We start from the raw sequence: 16519 nt of genomic DNA, 5'->3' as shown, positions 1-16519 counted from the left end.
GTGAAAAGAGATGTGATATAAATATATGATCATCTTCCTAATACACACATGCACACTGTAACAGTTAATAAGTCAAAAAAATAGTTATATCTGGGTAAAGGATCACAAGCTATCTTTATTTCTCACACTCTTCTTTATTCCTTTAAAATATTTTGTAGAAAGTATATATATCTTAATCTGTGGAAAAAAATAAGTTACTTTAAGAGATGAATGGCATCATTATCAATAATTGAGTTTTTGACATAAGGCGGCAGCAGTGGATGGTATTAGGTTTTTAAAATATTGAGCAAGCCACACCTTAAAAGAATCATTTGGTTTTAGGAAATTATTTAAAGCAATGCCTTTTAGGCTATTAGCAACTTTTTTTACTTCGTTAATAACTAAACATAGGAGGCTTTAAGTCATTTCTCAGACTACTTCTTTTTCTACCCTTTGTGTTTACATGAGGTTAAACATATAGAACTTTGAGATAGATTTGTTTGTGTAGTTTGATGACGAGGAAAGACTCTGGATATGTGTCTTTGTCCATTCAGGCTACTATAATAAATTACCATAGACTGGGTGGCTTAAACACACAGAAATTTATTTCTCATAGTTACAGAGGCTTGGAAGTCCAAGTCAACGCCATTGGCAGATTTGGGGTCTGGTAATGGACTATTGCTTGGTTCATACGTGACTCCTTCTCACTGTGTCCTCATATGGTGAAAGGGGCCAGGCAGTTCTCTGGGGCCTCTTCTATTTTTTGTTGTTGTTGTTGACAGAGTCTCACTCTGTCACCAGGCTGGAGTGCAGTGGTGCGATCTCGGCTCACTGCAACCTCTGCCTCCCCAAGTAGCTGGGACCACAGGAGTGCGCCACCACGCCTGGCTAATTTTTGTGTTAGTAGAGACGGGGTTTCACTGTGTTGACCAGGATGGTCTCGATCTCATGACCTCATGATCCGCCTGCCTTGGCCTCCCAATGGGGCCTCTTCTTAAAGGGCACTAATGCCATTCATAAAGCCTCTTCCCTCATCATCTAATCATCTCCCAATGCCCCCAACTCCTAACACTGTCACATTGGTGACTGGGTTTCAACATAAACATTTTGGAGGGATACAAACACCCAGACCACAGCAAAACATTTGAAACCCTCTTCTGTTAGATAAAACTACAGGAAACTCCAAGATGGTTCATTCTATGCTTTTTTTAAAAAAATATGAATACACATTAATATTAAAAGGGAAGATCTATTTCTATGTCAGAGAAATATCAACAAGGGAACACTTGGTTCTAAGCAGGTTGGCTGTAAGCCTATTGTAGGAAGAAATTATGTTAGGAAAAGTAAAACAATAAAAATAAAAGTTTCATGTTCTATCTTGGGAGAGAGTGGTATTTTGACAACTGCTGTTTATCACAGTAGACAGAATGAGATTCAGAATGGTAGACCCGAGAAGAGGGGCAATAAATATGGAAAAAACTACGTATGACTTATGAGTATATGAGGAAATGTGATTCTGGAGATCAAAAGTGAAATTAGAATATGAGATTTCAGGAAATCTAGCCCTCTTGAGGTAGCTATAGAATAATTTTTAGGCATTCATTTTTAATTTTCATGAGTCTGAAATGATTACAAATGAGCCTCTAGTAGCAAAGGTCTGGGAAAAATTGGACATGATTCCCTGCCATGATTGCCTGCCTTGTCCATGATTGTCCTTAGAGAGAACTTCTTTCCTGGTTTATTGTTACCTCTTATGATCTTTGCAGTTGAGCATTCCTAAATGAGGTGAAGCAACTAGAACACAGAAGGACTGAATATGGCTTGGAAGAACTTTGTAACAATGGTGGTTATCTACTATATAATAAAGGTTGTGATTACAGGTTTTATAAAATGTATTTCTCTCACAGAGAGACTTTTTATATAGAGAATACCAAACTTAGTTTTAGGCATTAGACCTAAATTCTATACTGAAGGCCACCGGGTCTCTTTCATTATGTGAAATAAATGAGATTTAGCCTACAGTAGGGTCTGTGATTACTCAACTCTACTAAAAGTAGCTCCAGACTTTGGTTTTGCAGAACACATTAATATTAATTTTGTTACTTGAACATTTGCTTTTTGTGTAACAGAATCCACATGCTTGGTTAAGGCCAACATATGCTGTTTATTATGCAGGTTTATCTGTTCCTGATGATACAGCACATAAATCAAATCTAAATTAAACCGCTACCACTTTTCCCCTATGCCATGATATTTGGGGATGACATTGTTGGCTAAGGAATCGTGAGAAAACGAAATACTTTTGCTTATTGAACATGACACAGTATATTTAGAATTTTTGGGGAGATACTCATACTGACCTCAATAATAACACCATTACTGAACAGGCATTTTAGGTATTCCCATCATAAGTCCTCCTGTTTATGCAGTTGTTTTGCTTAGCTTGTAAAATTTTTCTAGTAGTTATATATGATCTTCCAAGCCAATGAAATTAAAAAAATTAAATTGGCTTCGTGAGACTATGCCTTTTTGCTTATTTGGTTGGTTTTTAAATCTGGGAAAGATAGTATGACATTAATCATATATTGCACATGTTTTAAAAAGTTTGGGGTGCTGATTTTTGTCCTTTTTGTCTTCAGTGGAAAAAAAGGGTAGTATAACAGCATTCAGATAAATGTTGGGGAATTGCTTATGTGAAAATGGTTTATTGAGCTACAGCATAGAGGGAATATGGAGAGACATCTTCGTTAATGGTTTTTAAAATTGTCTTTATTATCAAACCCCTTATTTTCATATTGAGCTGTACTGAAGAAAACATTTTTGTGATAAATTTTTGTGCTTCCATACCCTTTATTCAATGAGGAAATATTTATCAAGCTCGTAAACGCAATACACTTTGAATTGGCGACTGTAAGCCTAATCTCAGTGCTCTCAAAACTCCCATCATAAAGATAGACATATTGGCACAACCAACTTGTCAAATAGATCAGTACATCTAAGACTTAGCTCACATTTTACCTCCTCTGGACAGCTTTCATCTATTCATTGCATTTGTTTTATTCATTTGCCTGTTTGTTTCCTTCCAGAGCTAGAAGTTATCTTCCCTGCCTGTCAACTGTCATGACAGTTTTTATCTCTAAGCTTTGGTTGCAGGGAACAGATTCATTCAATTTACCTCCAAGTAAAGGCAAGTTTCTTACAAGATTCTAAGGGTCTGGAAATGGAATCTCCTCAGGACTAGAACAGGCATTCTAGCTCGAACTGCAACTCACTCTGGGGCTCAGTGGTCTCTCTACTTGGCATTTTCATCCCTGTCTCTCTGCTTTGCGTGATCCTTGGCGACGCTTGCTCCACTTCCCTACATCACCTCTTACTGACCCCACTGCTAGGTTTCTTGGCTCTAATTCCCCGTGTAAGACCGGCTACTTTACTTTCCATGCCAGCTCCCCTCCAGGGGTTGTGGCAAATCTATGAAATGCTTTCTGACATTTGTCCTGTAGTTTCATAACTGGCACTTGGATAAGCAAGACATCATGAATATTGAATCATTCTGAATGTCTAATAAGTGGAAGGTGAGTTTTTGAAACACATACTAAAAATGAAGCGTTCAGGATTTCTGTTTCTACTAAAGATTGTCAGAAAGCTGGAGAAAGGAACATGATACTCAAAATGGGTTTGACGATGCATCAAAAATATTGTCTCTTATTCTTTTAAACAGAAATAAAAGTATTTCTGCCTGAATAATTAGCAAGATAATATATCAAAAGACAATATGTTATGAAAATATAAAAAATCGACTCAGTGAATTCTGCTTAATCCTTATCATATCTGGCCTGTCTGTACTTGACAGCATTGAACACTCTTGTCATCTTTACCCTTTGTTCTTGGCTTCTAGAATATCCTATGCCTTGTGTCTCTTCTTACCCATCCCCCAACTAATTCCTTCTCAGACTCCTCTGTTGGCTTCTCTTCTCTTTTCTCTCTCTGTCTTTTTTGAAAACTTACTTGCTCTCCAAGTATTGGTGACATCGAGGTGATTGTTCTTGGATATATTCTCAATTATCCAACCACCAATGACCAAGATCCTTCTCTCCCATGAGATTTTCAGTCAACTGTAATCATCAAAGTTATGTTTCCGTCCTCAACTTCTCTACTAAGTTCCAACTTACAGGAATTTTCCGTATGGTTTATTGGACTTTTCCAGCTGGATACTCACAGGCATATGCAATCCTGCCTTGTCAAATCCAACTCTTTGTCTCCACCCCTCTCCCCTGACACTTTTTCTAACTTTTGTTATTTTTTATGTCAATGAACATTTCCAACTAGCCACCCAAGTCACAAAGGGTGAATAATTCTATCCTTCCTTGTTCTAAGTCCCAGATTAAATTATCTTCTCTAGTCTACTATTTTTACTCATTCAGGGCTTGTCTCCAGTCTCCATTCCTTCTGCTACTAGTTTAGAACTTCCTCATATCTCCCATGACTCTTTTCCCTATTTAGGGATTATTCTCCTCTGTTCTATAGTCCTCATTGCTTCCAGAGTGAGTTTACTAGAATATAAATATGTCATGCTACTCTTTTTTTTTAAAGCCATTTTTAAAAGCTTCTCACTGCCTACAGAATCAAGCTCATACTCATTTTGATGTCATCAAAGATATTCAGGGATCATGTTCCTCCTCTCTCTTTTGTTCTTATCCTTGCCTTTCACATGCTTCTTCCTGTATCTGTACCTGACATAAACACATAAAGTAAGAAGATCTGGTGTGCACAGAAAATTAAATAAAACACAATCTTTCAACATTCTGATGAAGTCTGTGAATTAAAATGATCACTTTAAAATTTTATATTAATTTATAAACCGCATTGACAATTTTTTTTACTTCTGATAAAACACTTAAGATTATTTTTAGTAAAGATTGCCATAATACCTGGCTTACCAATAGAAGGGGTAACATATATTTTTGGTTTCGAATCAATTAAGTCACAAAGAAAATATGCTAGTATGTGACTTATGACCAATAAAAGGTGTAAATTGTGTAACTTGAATCTATGGTATCTTTATGTGATAGTCATATTAGCAATGGATTAGCATTTTTTTTTTTTTTTTTGGTTGCTTAGAAAAAGCATGAACAGGCCAGGCGTGGTGGCTCACACCTATAATCCCAGCACTTTGGGAGGCTGAGGCAGGCGGATCACCTGAGGTCAGGAGTTCGAGACCAGCCTGACCAACATGGTGAAACCCCATCTTTACTAAAAACACAAAAATTAACCAGGAGTGGTCGTGTGTGCCTGTAATCCCAACTGCTTTGGAAGCTGAGGCAGGAGAATTGCTTGAACCCAGGAGGTGGAGGTTGCAGTTAGCCGAGATGGTACCATTGCACTCCAGCCTGGGCAACAGAGCGGGACTGTTTCTCAAAAAAAAAAAAAAAAAAGAAAAAGAAAAAAGAAAAAAAAAAGGCAAGAATATATCATACATTTAGGAAAATAAATGGAGTCCAACATTTCAGTGCTCCTTCTGCTGAGTGATTTCAGAGACTATTTGGGAACATAATTTACTGACGTATGACGTGGCCTGTAAGAAGAATCTGTATAGAAAAGTGGGGTTGGCTGAGAAAAATGGTTACTTTCTTCAGTGTGAAGAATTTGAACTAGATAATTTGTAGGAAAGGTCAGAAATTCAATTTTGGCTACTTAAAAATGCCTTTGTTCTGTTTCAATTACATCATGAAAATATAGTTTTTCTCCCCTATCATATAAGTTCTGTATGACTAGTTGGACAGAATGACTGTTAAAGTTTACTAAACTAATTTTAAGGTTTCTAGTCTATTTGATATGATGTTCCTTATATAATCAATACACTTTAGATGATGGGTGTTCTTCTAAAGTCAACATCATATAAGAAATAATAAATTCCTTCCTGGAAGAATATACTCAGAGCATATAAAACAATCACTGAAATTATTTTAAGGAGAAAAGGTAAATATTTTAAGCCTGTTTATTTCAGTAGGCATAAAAATGAACTGGTCAATTTAAATAAGTATAATTTAACAACCCACAAAAAAGTTAAACAACTAAAGATGCTACTCTGTTTAATAAAATAGGTCTATCTATGAAAGTGTATCTTTCAAAAGAGATTACTATAAGACAGGATATAATAAAAATGTAAAGAAGACATAGAACAATGTGCGCCTTTCTCTTGTGTTTTGTTTGCTTGCTTTCATTTTTATATCTCCTTTGCATATCTTGATATATATATATATTAAGACTGGTTGCTCTTAGTTATTTTTATTTCCTGGAAAGACTTTGTTTTGTGTGTCTCTGAATTCTGAAGAGTGTTATTATTTTTTTCTGTCACTCTTTCTTAAATGAGTTTTCCCATAAAATTCATTCAGAGAAATAAAATATAAGCAGCACTTTCTAATACTAGGCCTCAGGAGGAAATATTACTCTATGTGACTTCAAAATTTGGTCTAGTCTATTCCAAAGGCCTAAACGGAAAAGGTAAGTAGATACATGGAAGATACATCTGGTACTGCATTAGCTCGCAACTATAACATGGTTTTGTCATGTGTATTGGTTCCCTATTGTTGCCATAACAAATTACCACAAACCGCAGTGTAATTATCAGGTTCTTAACTACTTATGTCACACTGTTAGAATGACCGTGGACTAACATGGATTAGTTTGTCACAATAAGTATGGTTTTCTGGAATTGTAGAATATTAGGATCAATGCTATGGATAGAAAAATGCTTCCTTCTTTGAGAAGTAGGAGCTGTCTGTCAGTTTCTGGTCCAGGGACTAAAGGGGAAACTAATGAGGGAGGAGTGACTATGAAGGTAACATAATGAGGACTGTCTATAAAGGTAACATAATGTAGTGATTAATTTTGTCCCAGCCTAGGGCGTAACGTGTGAGGAATTATATGGTCTATTTGTCGAACTATACATAGAACACTCGATCGTGCTTCTCAGAATAAGACAAAGGTCCCCAGGAAGAGGTGCTTGCTTCGTCGTTTTCTAGATCCTGATGTAAGCAGGCCTAGGGGTCAGTGAGCTGTCCCCACGGGATCTGACGGTTAGCGGACCCCACTGTTTACCACCAAATAATCAAATTGTAGAAGTTTGATGCCAGAAAGGATCTTGAAAGACCATGTTCTCTACCATTTTTAACATGACAGAGTGTATACATTAGATAAGGAAAAGAAAAAAAAGATGCGGAGGGTCCATCTATTCATTACAATGGGCACACAGTAGCAAAATTATAGGTCGACTGTTGTCCGCCTCCTACCTCCTCACAAGTTCCTAACTTGTTGGTTAGGACTGTACTTGGAAACAGGCTCTATATAATACTTACATATTATTGTACTCAACTAGCTATTAAACATATATACAGAATTTTTATGTTTTTCTCAGCACAGAGCTTTATAATTTTTTTTTTTTTGAAACGGAGTCTCTCTGTCGCCCAGGCTGGAGTGCAATGGTGCGATCTCGGCTTACCGCAAGCTCCGCCTCCCGGGTTCACGCCATTCTCCTGCCTCAGCCTCCCCGGTAGTTGGGAACTATAGGCGGCCGCCACCATGCCTGGCTAATTTTTTTTTGTATTTTTAGTAGAGACGGGTTTCACCGTGTTAGCCAGGATGGTCTCGATCTCCTGACCTCGTGATCCGCCCGCCTTGGCCTCTCAAAGTGCTGGGATTATAGTCGTGGGCCACCGCACCCGGCCATAGCTTTATAGTTCTTAACTGGAGTAGCCAAAGTCTTCCTTTTCTGTTCCTCTAATCCTTTCTCCACCAGTAATTTGTGTGATTTGGTCTGGACTTAATGAGTGCTTTTGGCTCCAAGACCTTAGTCACCGATAACAGAATTTTCTCAGTTTTCGCTTATGTCTTTCCCCAAAGTAGAGCTTGAAAAATCAAGTCCTGAGCAGCGAATAGCCTTGAGGTTTGGCTAATATGTTCAATGAGTATTGTGGCTCTTCGCTACTGAAGTTCTCTGCCCTTCTGTCTGTGGTGCACAGTGTCTACACCTGTGCTCTCTCTGGATGCTTCAGTGTCATGATTGGTTTGGTGTGCCAGGGGTTTGGGTCGCTTCCCACTTGGAAAATAAATTGAAAACATCCTTTCCGCACTCTGAAGTGTGATGTTACTTTCCACATTTTCTTTAAAATTTGCTCTAAAAGAATCGCTGAGGGGTGATAATATTTCATCTTTAAAATTTGCTCTAAAAGAATGGCTGAGGGGTGATAACATTTCATCAATGTATATCCAATAGTGTGGGAACCACACATGTGCAACATACAGAAGGATGAAATTCAGGAAAAAAAGCAGATGAAAAAATATACACCCTTACTACCCAAACATATTTTGATAGGCAGATTTTTGCCATATTTTTTAAAAAGTTTGATTTAGCTGTGATCTTACTACTTTCACGCATTTTTTGTTTTTTTTCCACTTCATAACACATGTATCTATTCCTCACATTTTAAATATTATCTCATTATTATTCCACAAAGTCAACTTTTCATGACATGTGTGATAGTTTTTCTAAAGAGTTCGAGGAGTTGTTTCTGCTAATTTTACTGCAATAAATGACTTTGTGCTTTAAGTCTTCCAGCTTTCATATTTAAGATAATTCTTTAGAATATATTGTCAGAATCTATGTGGTGGTTTGCAAAATTGGCCAGATTTTTCCATACTTCCTGAACTTATGCCCCTTTGCAGTGTCATTGAGAAATTTTTCCCATCAAGAGTGAAGCCTGTTTCTCCACTACTTTAATCAGAAGCTGTAACTTGATTTTACCAATAAAATGCAGCAGAAGCCATGTGCAGTGGCTCACATCTGTAATCCCAGTACTTTGGGAAGCCAAGGTAGGAGGATTGCTGGAGGCCAGGAATTTGAGACCAGCCTGGATAACACAGGAAGACACTGTCTCTACAAAAATCTTTAAAAAATAATAGCCAGGCATGGTGGCTCATGCCTGTAGTCCTGGCTACTAGGGAGGCTGAGGCAGGAGGATCACTTGAGCCCAAGAGTTCGAGGTTGTAGTGAGCTATGACTGCACCAATACACTCCAGCCCAGATGGAAAAGATGTCTTTAAAAAATTAAATAAAATAGAGCGGGAATGACAACTGTGCTAGTTCCAAACCTAAGTCGTAAGAGGTCTTGCAGCTTCTGCTCTGATTCTTGGACTCCTTCCAGCTGGAGGTTCAGAATTCATTTGCCCCTCTCACTCTAGCTGATTGTCAGCCAATTGCAGAAGCACGGCCACCTCCCTGATTGACACGAGATACAAGTGCACAAGTGAGCCCAGCATGACCAGAACTACCCAATTAAAAGAATAATAATAAATTGTTGTCATTTTATTTAAGTTTTGAAGTGGCTTTCACAGTAAAACTAACTGATACAACCTATTTGATTAAAAAGAATAAGTATGTGTAAGCCTTACAATTTGTAGTGATGAGTTATTTCCCAAAACTGTGGTAAAAATTTGCCCTATCAGTAGTTTTGCTGCCTTCATCAGCCAGGCTTATATCATTGTAAATTTTTGCTAGTTTGTAAAAGATAATTAGTATTTCGTTTTAATTTTAAGTACAACATTTTAAAACCCAGTTTCCTCTTACCCCAATGAAATAGTTACTAATTTGATGTCATTTCATTAAAACAAGTCACATTTTGCTGTGAATCTTTTTCCAAATTATTTTCCTAGAATTAATATAATATTTGTCAGGTTTATTTCCTCTTAGAAGATATAGAGATTGCAGCACAAATTTTAATTTTCAATTTGCTAAATAATTCTTTATAAAGTCTGTGTTGTGACCCTTTTCCCAGATATTTTAAATTCAATACCTATCAAATTTATAAAATTGAAGTTGGTTTTATTAAAGTTTCTATTGACATCATCTTACTGCATTGGATGTTGATCTCAGTGATTGTGACTATTCTCAGTTGTTAAAAGCCGTGTAATCATTATTGGCTCACAAGCAAGAAAATGAGATAATTGTATTCAAATTGGAAAATTTGCTTCTGGGTAAAGCATATGCAAAGAAAATATAAGACAAAGTATTGGCCATTATACTTGTGAGACTTTGAAGTGTTGCCATCACCCAGTGCATTTTCATTGCAGACAGAATGAAAGCAAAAATTACATCATTTATATGTCTTTGGCTGTAGGTAACAGAAAACCCACTCAAACAGCACTAAATTATGAGACTCATTGGTTGGACTGATGGTTAGCCAATTCCTGTCGGGATAGGAAGAGTAGTTTTAAAAACTTGAAATACTTTTTCACTGATTGCTAAAAAGTATAAAAGTAACTTCAATAAGTAGTAAAATTAATTAATAAAAAGAAATTAGTAGATGAAATTGCACCTGCTGCCTGTGGCACAAGAACTCAGTGGTATATATTCATAAAATTTATTTAGCTTATGGTTTTATGAGATTCAGGTATTTTCATGTGAGCTCAGCTGATCTCACCTGGGTTTGTTTATGTGGTAGCTGTTAGCTACAAGGTGTCTTTCCTGATCTTGGCTGGCCTTGCTTACATATGTTGGGGCTGGCATGGACTTTGATAACTGGAGTAACTCAACTCTGCTCCACCTGTCTCATCTTGTAGAAGGTTAGTCCAAGTATGTTCTCATAGTAAAGGCAGAGGAGCAAGCACGTGCCTAGTCACTCATGTGATTTTCAAGCCTCTGCTTGCAGATGCCTACATTTGTCAAGCCACTTTGTGGATTCCAGAGACAAATGGATGGCACTGCAAAGTTACATGCCCCAAACACACAGATGAATGGAGTGGTGAAGTGGTGAGATCATTGATAACAATCAAACTACAATAAACGTACTGATTCATGTGACTTATAGGATGCTATTGATAAATAATCCTCTTCTTGGAATGAGATCCGAAACATTTGCAGTTCCACTCACCTGGTGTAATCATGTCATGGTAAGCAGCATATGCATTCTCTAAAAAGTGTTCTATGTTTTAGGAGAATCAGCATTTTCATTGTCCTTTAAACAACTGCCATTGTTTGGAACTACACATACTCATTATAGGAATTTATTGGGATAATTGAGAGTTTGGATAGCAATAGATGCCTACGTAATAAATATGAATCTTTAGAATTTGTGAGAGCACAGCAAAAATATAAAGAAATAAAATAATAAATTGCCTACTGGGCCATCTTCTGATGCTAGGTAAAAATCAGAAAGTGGAATATATTTTGATAATGTCAAGAATTAATATAAAATGTAACAAATCATTTGCATTTATTGAATAAAAACTATTTCAACAAATGTATAAGTAGCTTATCATTGCTTTTGAGCATTAAAATTGCTTAAATTTTGTGTCAATAGAAGATGAAAGTGCTTAACACATGTATTTCATTAGAATGTTGATCATGTTCCATTAAAGTTCATAGTTGTAAGGAGGAAAATTGGCAAACATCAAACAGGGAAAATTGGCCAACATCAAAGGGGAAAATTGGCCTCGCATGGTGGTATGCATCTGTAGTCCTGGAGGCTGAGGCAGCAGGGCCACTTGAGCCCAAGGGTTCAGTGCACTGTGATCGCACCTGTGAATAGCCGCTGTACTCCAGCCTGGGCAACGTAGCAAGCCCCTGTCTTTTAATTAAAAAGAAAAAAGATGGGGTGGATCATCAATCAGTTATCAATTCCATTTCGTATATCCCATCAATCAGTTTCACATAACGCACTTGAAATAATATCAGCTCCCAAACATTTTTAAAAAGAATATCAATAAAGAATATAAACATTTAGAAAGTACCATCCAAACTTCATTTTAGGTTAGAAATATTCAAGCACTTCTAGATATAAAATATTAATAGAGCATAACAAAAATAATATGTGCATATTATCGTAGTCTAGATTTATAGCTCACTTGGAATCATACTTCTGGAAACAGTTTATGAAACTTTCCCACTTTTTTGGAAAAATGTGTATATCAAGACAGTAGAATTTCAATTATCACTGATGAAGCTTCAATTATTTCACATAAAAGTGATTAATAATTAACTTAAAATGTGAAATTCAAGACTGAAAATAGTTTTATGTTTTCTTATTCATCAGGGAACCAAAACAAATACCAGAAATAGTAATATATCAATCTTTATTTTGTTTATTCAAGAAAAATAATTGGCAAATATTTGCATACAAATCTTATGATATATTTTCATATAGTTGTGTTAACATAATCTGAAGGACAGGTTGGAGTTTAGGCTAAGCTTTCATAAAAGTTTTTGGGTATTTTTATTTAGCACTACATTATTATATTCAATTATCTCTGGGTGAGGCGATAGAAGATGTAAATAAAATTAAATTCCTTTCTTGATGGATTTTATACTATTATCATGTATTAGATGAACATCAGAGAGAATTAAATGATGTACTAACTGGCTGGGGGAATTGATCTAATGAAAATTGAATCATGTACCTCTATTTGTAGCCTGCTTCACTAGAATAACAAATATAGTTTGGAAATTTTATCAAATGTTGAATATTCAATAGAAATTGTGAAGTGGAAATAATTAAGAAATTGGAAAGTGGACTTTTTAAAACAAATTTGGGTTTAAATTATTATAGTTTTACAACTTTCACTACTTTGTTTAACTTGAAAAATTTTTGTTAAAGCTAGCTATAAAAGTGATTAAATCTATAAAACTAAGTAATGCTGTGAAAGAAAAGATGTAAAAATAAAGGCATATGATTTAACAGTTGAGACAAAATAGTTATAATAAAAAGACTGTTACATACACTTAAATCACATAAAACTGATATCACAAATGAAATGTTTAATAAATTTTATGACCTTTCAATTTGTTGGATCCTGACATTTTCCAGGTAATATTAGGTAGATTTGTAGTTTTAAGATTAACATACCTATAAAATTAGGCTAAGTAATTAAATATGATATTCTAATAAATACCTTATGAATTATTAATACATGAATTTAATATGTAAAAATCAGAGTACTATAAAAACTTGAAACATTTTCAATATAATTTTTGGTAGTTTAGCAGACATGTAGACAAGATCCAGTAAAATTAATTACATTTCGTGTGTGAAGAAAAATTCCCTATCTGTTTAGACTATGTTACCTAATAACTAAAAATTTTATGAGGAATTTTTGGAAGGAGTTGATGTAGTTTCTTATGTCAAATCATGACTGAAAAAGAGATATTATTTAGCTAGAGGCAGTCACATCAAAGAAAAGATCATAACACTCTAAAAATCAAGAAGCAATTTAGAAGTTATTAGAATGATTTGATGAGTGATATGTACTGTGAGTTATTTATAAGTTACAGCATACATCACTTAATAAAGTTTCAGGCTGGGCATGGTGGCTGAGGCAAGCAGATAGCTTGAGCTCAAGACTTCGAGATCAGACTGGCTAACGTGACGAAACCCCGTCTCTACACTAAATACAAAAATTAGCCGGGTGTGGTGGCACAGACCTGTGGTCCCAGCTACTTGGGAGGCTGAGGTGGGAGGATTGTTTAAGCCTGCGAGGTGGAGGTTTCAGGGAGCTGTGACCACGCCACTGCAGTCCAGCTCAGGTGACAAAGTAAGACTCTGTCTCAAAAAAAAAAAGTTTCATAGTATATATGTACACATATATGAGTAGTTTATTATATTTTGGCTTATATGTACATATATAACATACTATACAGGTTGTTTCATATTCTTAATATCACTCAGCTTATTGACCCCTGTACCTGGAGTCCAGAGACAGGAAGGGACTTGGGGCAGGCTTCAGCCGGCATTTCCACCTGTTTCTCTCTAACCCCTTTGGCTCTGCTCTTCTCCATAAGAACTTAGTTCTTCAGCAGTAGAGTTCCATATTGGTGGCAGAATGGTTGAAGCAATCCCAGGGGTCATCCTCATGTCATGACAAGCAAAGAAAGATTATCTCCTAGCAGCTTTTTTTCCAGAGCAGTTAAACTTCATCCCCATAACTGTGCAAGATACCCTCGCATCTTGCATCTTGTTCCAGACTGCATCATGGGCATGTGTTAAATCTTGTCTGTGTGGTCAGGGAATATCATACACAGTCTGGCATAGGCTGATTTCTTGAACAACTCCTGGCTCAGTTGATGGTATGTTCCCAGGCCTGACAGGTGCAGCCCTGAAGTCTGGGTGATGCAATGAAACCAGTGTAAACACTCTGAGTTAACCTGCAGTACCCACTGTGGCCCACTATCAGCCTATACTTCTAGCTGCATCCCCTGCTGCTATATCGCCTGCACGTTAAACCCTGAATCACTCTGCACCAAGTATTGTTCCCTGAATCAACAAAGTAGAATAAAACCTGTAAACCCCTTTTTCTTAATCACTTCAATCTGGAATGTTTTCTACGTCCAGCGCATCAAAATCCTATTGCCCCCTTTTGTCACAGAGTGGACTTTATTTGTGATCTGAGACCGTATGACATAAAACAACAGATTGACCCTTTAGTTTAAAAAGTTAAGTCATTTATTATTCACTCATTGTCTTGGAAAAAATGAAAGATCATTTGAATCTGCAAGGATGGTATGAAATTGCTTGGTTTGTTAATGTAAATTGAATTGAGTTTTAATTTTAGTTGTTTCCTTGAGAAAGCAGAAAAATGGTTTTCCTACTAAATTAGTATTTCCTACTAAGTGAGGGAAATTTAGTTTGGACCACATGTGCCTAATGTGGGCTGTTAAATGTGGAACACCGAGAGCTTTGAGAAATATACTGTGAAATATTAGGATTTTTTTTTTTTTTTGAAATTTCACTTGACCGAGCTATGGGGCATGGGGAGAGTGTAAGGAAAGGACTGTGTCCTCTCTTACAATGAATTAACTAGGAGTGGATCATGGAGCTGTTTCTGGACATAGTGCAGTCCATGTTATTGTCTGATACTCAGATTATTCACAGTAAATTTTTTGAATTAATGACCTATACATAAATTTTTATCCTTTCTTTCCTATACACACAACACCTAATATGGTGTTCCACTTCCCCCTTTTCCTTTTCCCCATATAATTGGACAAAATCACTTTGCCTCTGATTCTTTAATATTGGGTGAAATTCAGTCCTCCAATCTTAGCCCAGGTTTGGAAGGACGAGAGACAGAAATCCATTTTCAAGGGACTAAATGCAGGGCTGCCCAAAGCCTCGGAGGCCCTCCCTCTATTAAATATCTTCTCTGTTACCCAGTTCTCCAGCAGTTAACTGGTTAACTTGTTAAGATGTAAATCTTAAAGAATCCCTGGGAAAATGGAACAGTGGGAGTCTAGGGTTCTAAAATTTGTATTAGCAAAGGGTCTAAAACTCCTTTGTTTACAATGTCTTAATTGTTAAAGAATCCAATAGCATTAAACAGCTTGAGAGAATGTTTGCCCAGGGGAAGTCTATATTTTTGGCAAGCAATAAAATGTTGAATATAAATGAAAGCTACCCTGAATCCTAGCATATGTGTCTCTACTATGTTATTTGCTTCCAGATTTTTTCCAAATGGATACTTTTAAACATATTTATCAGAATACTAAACTTATGCATCTCATTTTTGTTTAAATATGTCTTAAAGTTTTCCCCTAGGTTGCTATGGTCTTCATAATTATTATTAAATATAACCAATTTTCCAAGAAACACTTTCCAGTTTTGTACTGCCTAAACAACCTTACATTATGATATTTTCTCCTTTTGAATATATTTTCTTGGACTACATTTCCGGAAATAGAATTACTGAATAAATGGTTTGGAAATATTTATGGCTCATTATATGAAATGCCAAACTTTTTCAAAAAAGAGTTTAAAACAATTTCTATCTCATAATATAGTATGTATATCAGTTTTGGTTATTCTCCACTATTATGCATTTTATTTAATTATACTTTATTCTTTTCATTTTACTGTCCCACTTCCAGACTCAAAGAAGATTCTAACTTACTGGAGAACTAGGAAAGTGTATTTATTACTGTTGTATTTATTTACTTTTCCATAACATTAGAACGATGACTAACGCAAACTAAGTAAACATTAAATGTTTGTTGCATTGATTTGAATTAATCATGGGAATTCTTTTTGCAGTTATAGTAACTGCCAAATTACTTCATGTTTTGGTAAATTATTATGATTTTAGCTTTTTTCATTAACTGAGACTCGTGTTCCTCTTTTTAGTGCTTTTTTGTTTTTAATGAAATGCTTCATGATTTTCTGTGTCATCCTTAAAAGAGGACATGTTTATTTTTTCTGGATTGTGCCAATTTTAAGATATTTTCTGCCAAAGCATGCATCATTTAATTTAATTTTACTCATTCAATAAGCAATTATATGACTGAGTTTACAGTTAGCATTTGAGATACAATTGAGGTTAAACATTTTAAACATGTGCTTATTAAAATAATATTCTTTATTTTGTGAATTGTTTGTTCTAGAGTTTGCCCATTTAAATCTTGAATTTTATCTGTAAAATAATTATAATTAAATTTTAAACTTTTCCGGTTACATTTGCTCTAGATTTTTTTTTAGCTTTTTTCAATTTTTATTTATGGCTA

The sequence above is a fragment of the Chlorocebus sabaeus genome, chromosome 2 (assembly GCF_047675955.1).
Source record: "Chlorocebus sabaeus isolate Y175 chromosome 2, mChlSab1.0.hap1, whole genome shotgun sequence".
Classification (NCBI taxonomy): domain Eukaryota; kingdom Metazoa; phylum Chordata; class Mammalia; order Primates; family Cercopithecidae; genus Chlorocebus; species Chlorocebus sabaeus.
This window is presented reverse-complemented; position numbering follows the sequence as displayed.